Here is an 11,791-nt window from a genome sequence, read left to right on the forward strand (position 1 = left end):
GATGTTATTACAATAAAAATAAGGTAATATTTTCCTAAACCAAAAACAGCCAAATCACTCATCAGAAGTTGTAAATATTCTTCTCTTTATTTGCAACTGAAAAAGAATGTAAAAAATGGCTAAAGTTCAACCTCATATGTTTTTACCTGTTCATTTTTAAGTTTGCCCTAATGGAAATTTCGTATTACTCTTTTCTTAGAAATAATTTTCTTAGTTGCTTTGCTTTGGCTGGATCATTTAACATATTTAATACTTAACTAGATAATGACTCCCATATGTCTAAATGTATCTGGGGCTGTTCTGGTTTTTGTCATGTAAATCTGAAAATTGGAATCGTTTCTTCGTCCAGAGTTTAAATTCCTGACAGAACTAAATGAAGTCAGTAATAATGATCTGGTCTCATTAACTAAACGTATGTTTGTATCAACACTGCTACACATGTCATGCAATATTTGTATTTAAATGTTTTTTTTGCCACTTATTTTGCAATGTAAACAAAGCAGTAAAACATCAATGGGCACAAATTGAGATTTTTACAAAGAAAACATACTTGAACATTATTTATAAAGTAAAGCCGCCATGGAGCATGCAGCTACAATGAGACCCCGGATCACCAAGGACCCACTACTGTAGGAACACTGCATTGGAATAACTATATATAAATTAGAATTACTACTTCCCTTGCTATGAAAGAATAAAGCAGGCATGATTTTTTAAAAATGTGTTTGGGTTTACTTCTTTTGGTACATCATCATACTAAAAGAACATAGAAGAAATCACAGGGTTAATAAACCTACGGTACTCTGGTGTGACACAACAACTAATAAGAGGTTGGTGGATTCTCTTTTCAAAGGATCCTTGCTGGTATTTCATTCATTAGCAGCAATGCATATTTATTAATTTTTAATTAAATTTTTTGCTTTTACTCAGATTTATATTGGTTACTGTTTGTGGTCATCAAAGCTTTGGAAGTTTTGTTTCTGTGTCTGCATGATACTCAGAGTCATATGTTAATTGTCAGCACATTTTCTTGTTATGTTGCTTATGAAGCTGTGTTTTTTTTCATTAATCATTTTTGTCCATTCTTATTCATGGCGTCTTGTATATAACAGAAAAATTCTGTGATTTTGACAGGTCACAGGTAACACAGAGGTATCTTTCTATAGTGTTGTAATATTGGTTACAGGTTTTCGTAAATACAGATTTTTGTACAACATACAACACAGTCCAGTACATTACACAGGGGTTGCAAATGACAGACAGATACAAACAATGCCATATGAGGTGCAGAAAATGTATATGAAAGCATACCAGATAAAGGCACAAAAACTTTAATTTAATAATTTAAAAATTTTAACAAAAAAGGTTGATGTTTGCCTTAAAATAGGAAACCTGATCAATAGCTTTTTTTGACAGTCATTTTAAAACAAGGCGAGAGTCAATGCGGCAAAACTTATTATAGCTAGTATCCGGAAATGCCCCAGGCTTAACTTTGGAGAAGTCAAAGCGTGTATGAAGGATGTTTTTGTTAATGAGAAGCTGGCGGCTTTGGTCTTGGACCGTTTTGAGAAATTCCAACTGATATGTCAACCTGACTATCCATTCCAAAGACAGTTTGACAACCGACTTTTCGGGTATAAGGTAAAACGTGCCCTCACCCCTCCTCTAACCACCCCCTTTCTTTTTTTCCCTTGATGATGGGACAATTACTGGAATCAATACTAGAACGCAGTGTTATAACTTATTGGGAGCACTTATAATCACACAATAACATGATATGATCTTTTCGGTACAATGTATTTTATAATATGTTATTGTCCACTAATGATCACCATAATTCCAGATGCTGTACTTTTTATTTGTTGGTTTTTGTACACGAGAACACGTCTATAAGTGACCTTTTTGTAACAAGCCATTACTGTGCTATACAGATTGTTTTCAACTTTCTTGTAAAAAAAAAAGAATTTGTAACAAAAAACAAAGAAGGTGGGAGGACAGTGTTCCCAATTGGATAACCTGATAATCACAGGTTTCATCTCACTTTGAAGAAAATTTCTGCAATTTCCTGTTGTATCTGGGCTGGGAATCTGGGCTGTGGTTTCAATGGTAGGTGGCGGGCCCCCAAAGTGGAGAAGAGGTTATTCCCCCACCTGACTCCACAGCCAATAATCCACTTGGGTCCCCGCCCTAAATCATCCTGATTGCCGGTGACCAAATAATGCTAGCCCGTTCCTCCCGGACGTCATTCTTTCCATACCCATGTCCTAAAGATAACTAGGTGCTGGGATGCTGGGAAGCTACAACTAGCCTCCTGAGTATAAAGAAAATTACCTATAGGTGAAATGTACAGCATCAAATTGATAGATTGACATCTGGGTTAGTAGTGGGTCTTCACCAGAGCCCTATATTTATTTTATATTACTTTTATAAAATCAAAAGTATAAAATGTTTTCTATCTAAACTTTGATTAGATACCCCGGGAGATACTGTGGTAGGTGACCTAGCTTAAAAAAAAAAAAAGACAAACTTTTTTTCAGATTTCACATTTCTGTTCTGAAGTTTTAGTTGTTTTTTCAATATGTTGTTTGTAAATTGATTCCTAAATGTCAGGGTCTGGTTCATTATAACTACCTGGTGTACTAACTGTTCTGATGAGAAACGTTGCAATGTCTGTAACCTTTTAGAAGAATTGTAGACAATGTCGAAAATGTAACGGTGCAGACTTTGAGAGAATCCATACACCACACAAGCAATTTTATGGACCATCTATTCATAAGCAGTACACTGAATGCACCCAGGTTACCATAGTGCATTTTGACATTTTTTTAAATTATAGTGCCTGCAGAATAAAAGGGAAAAGGGTAAAATTTTAATTTAGTTAGCATTTATTGTTACATTTATTGTTTTTTTTTTTTAAGAAAGTGAAGTTGTTCTTTAAATGCATTTCTTTCTAACACTAACACAATGCAGTAAATATAATATTTACAAGAGTTTTATCTTGATAACAGCTGGAAGGGACTCACAGTGACTCTTAACAGCATTTTTCATAGCCTTGGGAAAAATCAGTCATAGCACACAGGATGTGCCAAACCTTAGTTGCCAGCAGATTTCATTTCACTGAAGCTGATCCTGAGCGCACTATGAGAAAAGTTACAAGCTGTGTCAAAAAATTTATCACTATGCTCTGGAAAACGAGATAATGAATAAAACATATAAACATAATGTAAAGCTCAGCACGATCACAGCAAGCTGACACTTCATATATATTTGACAGGAATAAATAACGATCCCTGGGAAGGCCTTATGATTGTGCACAGTGTGCTCGTCATAACCTGCCCATTGGTTTGTGTAAACCATGTCCTAGATCCGATTATATGAGTGTTGTGCTGAATGTTTTTCTAGCTCCATAACCATAGCTTTCTGTATATCAACGTGTGTGTCAGGGCAAAAAACAAAAACATATTTAATACATCTCTGCAGCACATTAACGTGTGAGAAATGTCAACGGAAAGAGCACCCCATAACCTCAAAGTTCCCCAATTATTATATGGTGCACTGATGTTTACTGCTTGCTGTAATTGCTCATTGGAACAAATTGCTATTTGAATTTTTTTGTAGTTTTGAGTTTTCCTTTTATTTTTTTTAGGTCAGTGCTACAAGGATATCCTATTTGTAGTTAAAGCAGAAGTAAACCCAAAACAATAAAATCATACTTACCTTTAATCCGGCAGATCAGTCTATCCGTCAGGAGGTTTCTTCCATTGGGTCTTGCGTCATCTCGGTATCTGCAGAGGGAGCACAAGGCGCCGATGTTTTCTCCTCTCTTCTTCCACATTCTTCTTCCTACGTCACCCAATTTCGCACTGCGTGGGGGCTAGATTTGGGTGGCGTAGATTGGGAAAAAACGTGCTGATCTCACTGCGCATGCGTGAGATTGGCATATATTTCCCCTATTGATGAAAAGGCTCCTTCTGTGCATGCCCGAGATGCTCGATCATGTGCAGAAGGAGCAGCCAAAAGCTGCCCGGGATGCGTGACGTAGGTATTCCTGAAGGCTCTGCACTCCCAGTCATTCTTATGTGGCAGTGCTGCTCCCTTTTTAGGTATTTTTTTAAGCACTAACAAACAAAATTTTTACTTTAAATAAAAGGGTTGTCTAATCTTTTTTGTAAAGTAAAAATTTTGAGTTTAGGTACGCTTTAAGATTATAGTAAGGAAAGAAGAAACATTTTCTTTATCCAATGGTACTGTTCGTTTATAGTTACTATTCTAATAAATTTAATTGAATAAAAATAAAAACAATTAAAATGCAAAACAAAATGTGAGTACAAGGAAAATACTTGTTGGTCTGCCAGAAATCCAGTTGGCTCCTAACTACCTGTTTGAGCTCATAAAACAGCACCACTGCTGCCTAAATTTTCATACAGTGTTGTCAACCCTACCTGCTAGACTACAGAATTCCTCCTGTACAAAACATTATTGCTGTAAAGACTTTAAAAAGCCTTTTACTTTTACAGTGTGTACAAAAAAGGGCTCCTGGAAGATGTAGTTCTGGGGTGCCACCTGAACTCAAAAGAGCTACTCGTGCCAGAATTTCACAGGGAGAACTAAAAGCTGTTTCCTGCTTCAGAAACAAAATTTAGGAAATTAAAAATGCTGGGACATGGTCTAGAGTGGGAGCTGGATGCTTTGGAGAATGTTTGGGTAATGGCTGGTAATACTCTTTGAAAGTGCAAAAGAAAAGATATCAATTCCATCAAGTTCAACCATTAAGGAAATAAATGTACAAATCAGCATATCCCAGATAAAACCATACATGCGTAGCTGATCCAGAGGAAGGCAAAAAAACTTATAAACCCTGGTTAACCCGGGAAAAAAAATTCCTTTGTGATCCCTTGAGGCAATTGGATGTTCCCTGGATCTACAGTTTCTGTTGTCATGTCTTTAAAACTTTAATAACCGGTTATTAAAAAGTGGAGCTCTTATTGAGATATTTTTTACTGCAAAATAACTGGCCCAAATATTAGATTAACTTAAGTATAATGGGTGTAGGGTAAACCTTTTTTCACCCGAAACATCTCTATTTCTCATCAGCAGACCATTACATCACTCCTCCTGCTTAAAGAATGTCATTCTCCAATTCACCAGAAATTTCCTCCTCATAGTGCCCACTGAACCATCATAGACTTCTTAGATATTCCTTCTTCTGCGTCTCTCCTCCTCCATCAGTATGCTTCACTTCACTCTGACTATCAGCTCTTCTCCACCAACTTACCTGGTTTGAAACAAATACACTTTTGCTGCTATAAATAATGTCAGAGCTTCTATCTAAGGCCTGCAAACTAGGTAAAATTAATGCAGCTCTCAACCCCTTAAAAACATTTTCATCTAGTGTCTAAATATGAAAATAAAATGAAAGCAGTTGGCTTTACTTTTGGGTTGCAGATAACATGAACAATCTAAAATAAAAAACAACTGTAAAAGGGCAATTTTGTTCTGACAATCAATGGGAATTCTACTCTACTGACCACTAATGCAAAGTGCACATCTCCAGTGACCAACAATACAATGGGCATATCTCCCCTGACCATCAATGTAATTATAATGTTTCCATTGACCACAAAGGTAAGGGGGCATTTCTCTACTGATCACCAATGCCCACTAATGTAAGAGGACACTTCTCCACCAACCATCAATATGAGAGTGCACATCTCCATTAAGGGAAACTTCCCCACTGACATGTAATGTACGAGGCTCTTCTACATTGGCCATTTATGTAAGGGGACACTTCTATACTGGTCACCAATGTAAGAGGGTACTTCTCTTTTAACCACCAATGTAAGGTGCACTTTTCTATTAATCTTCAATGTAAAGGGCATTTCTTCACAAGCTCCCAATGTAAGGAGCACCAATTTAAAAAAAAAGCAAAATAAAGGGGGGAACCCATCTGATGCTTGCAAAACCCACAATTGGAATCAAGAAATGAAAAAAGAGTGAAAGTCGATTTTTTTTTTAGCAAATAAACGTATAGCTAATGTATTATATTCAACATCCTATAAACACATTTATTTGGATAATATGCAAGTGAACAAAGGTAATAAGTCAGTCCCAAAAGCATTTAACTGGGGATTGCTTTTTTTGCAAGATTTAGATATCCCTGAGTACATATACAGTTTTTATGATGGCAAAGTTTCCTTTACCGACACGTTTCGCCTATTGGCTTCTTCATGGGATCTGCGAGGAACGTTATGTATTTTTGGGTGATGAGAAAGATTCTTAGACAGGGATTAAAATATCAGAGTGAGTTTTTACAAACAAGAGGTTTCACTTAGCAAGATTTATTTTGCAGAGTATCAGCAGACGGAGGCGCTGCAAGGATAAGAGGCCTATTGACCTCATGCCTTTACCTAAATGACCTATTACCAAAAAAAAGCCCACAATCACCAATTTAAAGGGCACTTCTTCACTAAATGCCAATGTAAAGGGAAACTCCATTTTACAGACCACCAATGTAAGAGCAATACACAAACTACTTTGCACCATGCATATCTCTAAAATTTACCCCTGCCTGCTGCATTGTCCAAAGTGTGCTGTACATTGCATAGTCCCTACTGATGCACCATGTGCAGTATACTGCAGATTCATTATTCTCATTATATTATTTGTTTAAATTAATAACCATAATTTTGTGATATTTAGAAAAAGTGCCATTTCAAATACAGAAAATGCTTAGTGAATGTCTTCTTAATATAGTGGTTAACCTGAGTATGAATGAAAACCACTTTTAGTGTTTATTTCAGCAATGAAAGTAAGCATATATCAGAATGAGCAGGAGATTTCATGCCAAAAGTAAACATTTCAGCACAAAGTGTGAATTATTTAAACATTGGAAAGTGATTATAATCTTCAGTACTCAGCAGTAAGAAGTTGTCAAGACTTGTAAAATACCAAACACAAGCCCATTTGTGACAAGTTACTTGGCCGTCTTCCTGCCTGCTAACCACATAAAACATTAATTACATCAACTTCTAATACAAAGTATCATTGTACCAGCTACAGTAGATATTACTGCCAATGATGTACCGGTACTAAATTCCGAATGTCTACTTTTGTTACAATGATCAGACCCAATGATCCAATACCATTGGTAGTCAGTGAAAGGGAAAAAATTAAATTGTTGCTGGAATGAATAAAAAAAAAATCCCCTGGTGTGAATGGGGCCTAACCAAACCCCCCACCTCCCCAACATTGGCATCATTAAATAAAACATCCAGCTACTGACAAATGGCTTTCCAAACATTTTTTTTTTTAATTGTATTTTTATTGAACAATTTTTTAACAAAATTACAAAAACAAGAAAACAAACAGCGCAATATTGCACAAAGAATAATAAATAAAATAACATTAAATGAAATAACAAAAAGGGGGCAGTAACAATTTTAAAGGAGAATTACAAAAGAAAAACAAAATATACATACTCGTCGAGTTGCGGATCCAAATTATTATTATTATTATTATTATTAATAAACAGGATTTATATAGCGCCAACATATTACACAGCGCTGTACATTAAATAGGGATTGCAAATGACAGACTAATACAGACAGTGATACAGGAGGAGAGGACCCTACCCCGAAGAGCTTACAAACTAGTAGGTGGGGGAATTTCACACACAATAGGATGGAATCCCAAACAACATTAAGATATCAACAAAATTAGGACAACCACACAACCAAAGGTCTAAAAAGAGCTAGTAAGTAAGCAGTTCTCTCCATGAATAGAATGTTCCAGGTTACATGAGGTTAGTAGAATGTGATTTAAATACTAAAATGAAACTACATCATACCGTGTAATCACTGTGTAGAGTATACATCAGGCCTCAGTAATATCTATTCAACATGTTTAGCAACTTCAGGGGTACTAATAAAAAGAACAAATATATTTGAACAATAGGAGTTGACCCAAGAAACCACTGGGGGGGCGGATGGAAGTGTGACAATCAACCGTATGTGGCCAGGGAGACTGAGCAATTCACTGGAAAACTGTAAATAATAATGATCCCAGCATTACCAGCATGTTTTCTCAAATTTTTCAACAGTATTCCTAAGTACAGCTGTTAGGCACTCCTTTGGACCAACATCCTGGATCCGTTTATAAGGATCGTCCATTGAAGGGGGCAGAGGTGCATTCAATTTGGAAGGGATTAGTGTGTGTGCTTCCACCAAGATATGAGACAAAAGTTTGAGATTGAACCTGGGAAAAGCCATGAATGGTTTACCTAAAAGATGGGTGAGAGGATCCAAAGATAACTGTTGGTGGATCACATCTGAGAGTAATTTATTAACTTGAGACCAATACGCCTGAATGAGAGGACAGAACCAGAAAATGTGCTCCAGGGTGCCCTGGTGGGCTCTACATTGCCAGCAAATTGGGTCAACACCATGGAACAACCGGTGAGACACATCTGGAGTATAATACCATCTGAAAATGATCTAGTACAAATTTTCTTTGTAGAGTGTACATATAGAACTCTTATGCACCACCTCCCAGATCTCCAACCACTCATCGGTATCTGGAGTCTGGCCCAAAACCTCCTCCCATTTGTGCATATATGCAAATTTACTAGAGGCTTCATGAACCGAAGTATAGAGGAAGCAGTAAATGGAAGACATAACACCCTTAGGGTACGGGCCTTCTTCACAGGCTTTCTAAACATTTTAATTACAACACTTACTGATTTGCAGAAAAACTACAAGCTTTTTTTCTTTTTTTTACGTGCAATACTTTAACATATTCATGAGACCGCCACCAAGTTTGCTGACAATATTATGTTTAAGTGCCTGGAGGTTAATTTGAAAAGTTGGCAAATATCTTTACAAATGGTATTCCCAAGTATACTTTTGATTTACAGATAAACAATATGCTTTTTAAACATTTTTTCCATAATGAGTATTGTTGCATGGGGGATTGCAAGAGGCTGTTATGTTCATTTTAGGTAACGGCAGCATTTAAAGAATGCATTTGATAGTTTATCAGGGAATACAGAACTGCAGTATTGCATGTCTTTTATATCTGCCTGGAGTTCTACTTATGAGTTTATAAAACAGACTTACATCAAATAGATACTTCTAAGGAGAACTCATATTGGATGATTAAATACATAAATTCAGTTCACACACTGGCCCTGATTTATTAAAGTTCTCCAAGGCTGGAGAGAATACACTTCATCTGTAAAGCTTGGTAATCCAGCAAACCTGGAATGGATTTCCTAAAAGTAACTTTCTATTTGTTAGCAAATATTTGCAATCATGGACCAGATCCATTCCAAGTTTGATGGATCACCCAGCTTTACTGATGAAAGTGTATTTTCTCCAGCCTTGGAAAACTTTAATAAATCAGGGCCACTATACACAAGAGCTATCTAGCTATTCTTATTATTATTATTATAATCACCCTGGTGAAATGTTCTGACCAAATTCTGCAATGTCATACAAATCAGAGTGACCTCTAGGGGGGAAACCACAGAAGCCATCAATTGCAATATGACTTTGCTGCACTGATTATGGTATGCAGTTATGTGAAGCCTCCCACTCAGCCAACACCTTCCAAACTTGTGACAGCAGCTTCTGTGCCTCTTCCATTCCTCCTCTCTGCCCTGTCACCGAGTCCTCTGCCCCCACACACTGTCAAACACCAGTTATTTTTACAAGCATGCAGATATGAGAGCAGAGCTGGAAAGATTTCAGAATCTGCATTGCTTGCTGTTTCCAAATGCTAAATAATCTCTACAATTATCTCATGTATAACATAATTGTCTGCTATCAGCTGTGGCAAATTGTATTATGGAAGAAGACGTGCTATCCACAACACTCATCCAGATTAAAGTTACAACATTAATTGAAATCTTTTTTTGTTTTATACTTAGCTTGACTTATTTTACTTGTTAATACTTTTTGTAAAGTGTGTGTCCATTTAATCTCTTTAGGAACAGTTTACCAAGCTCAAAAAATAGTAATTTACTTTCCATCCATGAAATAGGAGCATTGACATTTACAGTTCTCAAACTAATGAATGACCAATGAGCATCCTGATCATAAACTCATCATGATAGCCAATAATAGTCATCATATGCAAGCTTTGGGTTTATTTGCAAACAAACCTCTTCAGCCTGCATATGGCACAGAGGGCACTGAAGGCGATACAATGGTAAAACAATTCTAGGTCCACCTAATTTTTAGATTTCCACCTATCACACATTAGAAGAAAAATACTTACTGTACACTCCAGCTAATGCCCACACTGCATAGGCACATTTTGTACCTTCCAATGAGGTCCCAGGAAATCTTGTGGGAAAATGCTACACCATTGTGCTTTCTCTTTTATTTAGGGTAGGAATTCAGAATCATACACATGTATGTTCCTGGATGTTTCTCTTTAAATAAAATCTATAATGTTTTTTTAATTTTTTTATATTTCAACTGTTTTATATTTAATGTTTTACAAATACAAGTTTAATACATGGCAAAGCTTTGCCTAGTGCCAGAAGCATCACTATGGTTTTTGTTCCCCAGCACAGCAGCCCTACCACTGACACTCACTCCTTACTCCTAAACTATAAGTGCATACTGGCCATTTTATACCTGGTTTGTATATGCAGAGAATAAATTTGCATTATAGACATCCCTCTCCCCCAGGATCCACACTGTGGTCACGCTCTTCTCCCAAGATCACCACTGTGGTCATCATCCTCTCCCAAGATCCACACCAAGGCCATCCTCCTGTCCTAAGATTCATACCACAGCCATCCTCCTGTCTCAAAATTCACACCATGGCCATCCTCCTCTCTCAGGATTCGTACCATGGCCATCCTCTTTTTCCAGGATCTGCACCATGACCATGCTCTTGTCCCAAGATTCACACTATGGCCATCCTCCTCTCTCAGGATCCGTACCATGGCCATCCTCCTGTCCCAAGATTCACACCATTGTTATCCTCCTCTCTCTCGATTCACACCATGGTCATCCTCCTTTTCCATGATCTGCATTATGATCATACCCCTCTCCTAGAATCCAGGAGATGGATGCAGTCTGAACCCCCGGACCAACTTTGTGACCTCCTGCAAAAACTACTTGCCTTGTAGCTCACTTTGTCTCTTTGATTAAATTAATTATTAAATCCTAATTATTAAAATAAGAGATGAATCACTGTACTGACTTAGGAAGAATAAAGACCGTTTACTTTGCAAAGTAAGCGTCAGTAAATAAGGCAGACCTGTGTTTTCTTTAAATAAATGCCTGAAGGTAGTAAAAAACTAAACATGATTTTGGTACACCATGAATTGGGTTGATCTGACCTTGAAGAACACATTTTCTTGTTTACTAAGGTTGGAGAGTTTTTAGAGGACAGATTTTATTAATCAAAAGTAAAAACGTTTTCATCACTGCAGCACCAATTTCCTCATTTCAAGGTAATGACTTCATCTCTTGAGATCAAATTAAGCTTCTCTAACCCAAGTTGAGCACACATATGTTTTTTATGGCACATATATTTTACTGCTATCCGTTAAGCTCTGTTTATGAATTGAAATCAATTTTAACACTTTTATGATATTAAACAAAACTGTGATTCATTTTACATTACATTAAAACAATCTAAATGACTGTACTACAGGGTGCAGTCTGTTCTAAAACAATGTAGACCAAATTTTATTATAAAAAGGCTGCTATAAATTAGCTTTGCCTTAGGCACACTTTTGGCCTAAAGAAAATGTAAATCCTAACTATATGACGTT

This window comes from Pyxicephalus adspersus, chromosome 5, assembly GCF_032062135.1.
Source record: "Pyxicephalus adspersus chromosome 5, UCB_Pads_2.0, whole genome shotgun sequence".
Taxonomy (NCBI): domain Eukaryota; kingdom Metazoa; phylum Chordata; class Amphibia; order Anura; family Pyxicephalidae; genus Pyxicephalus; species Pyxicephalus adspersus.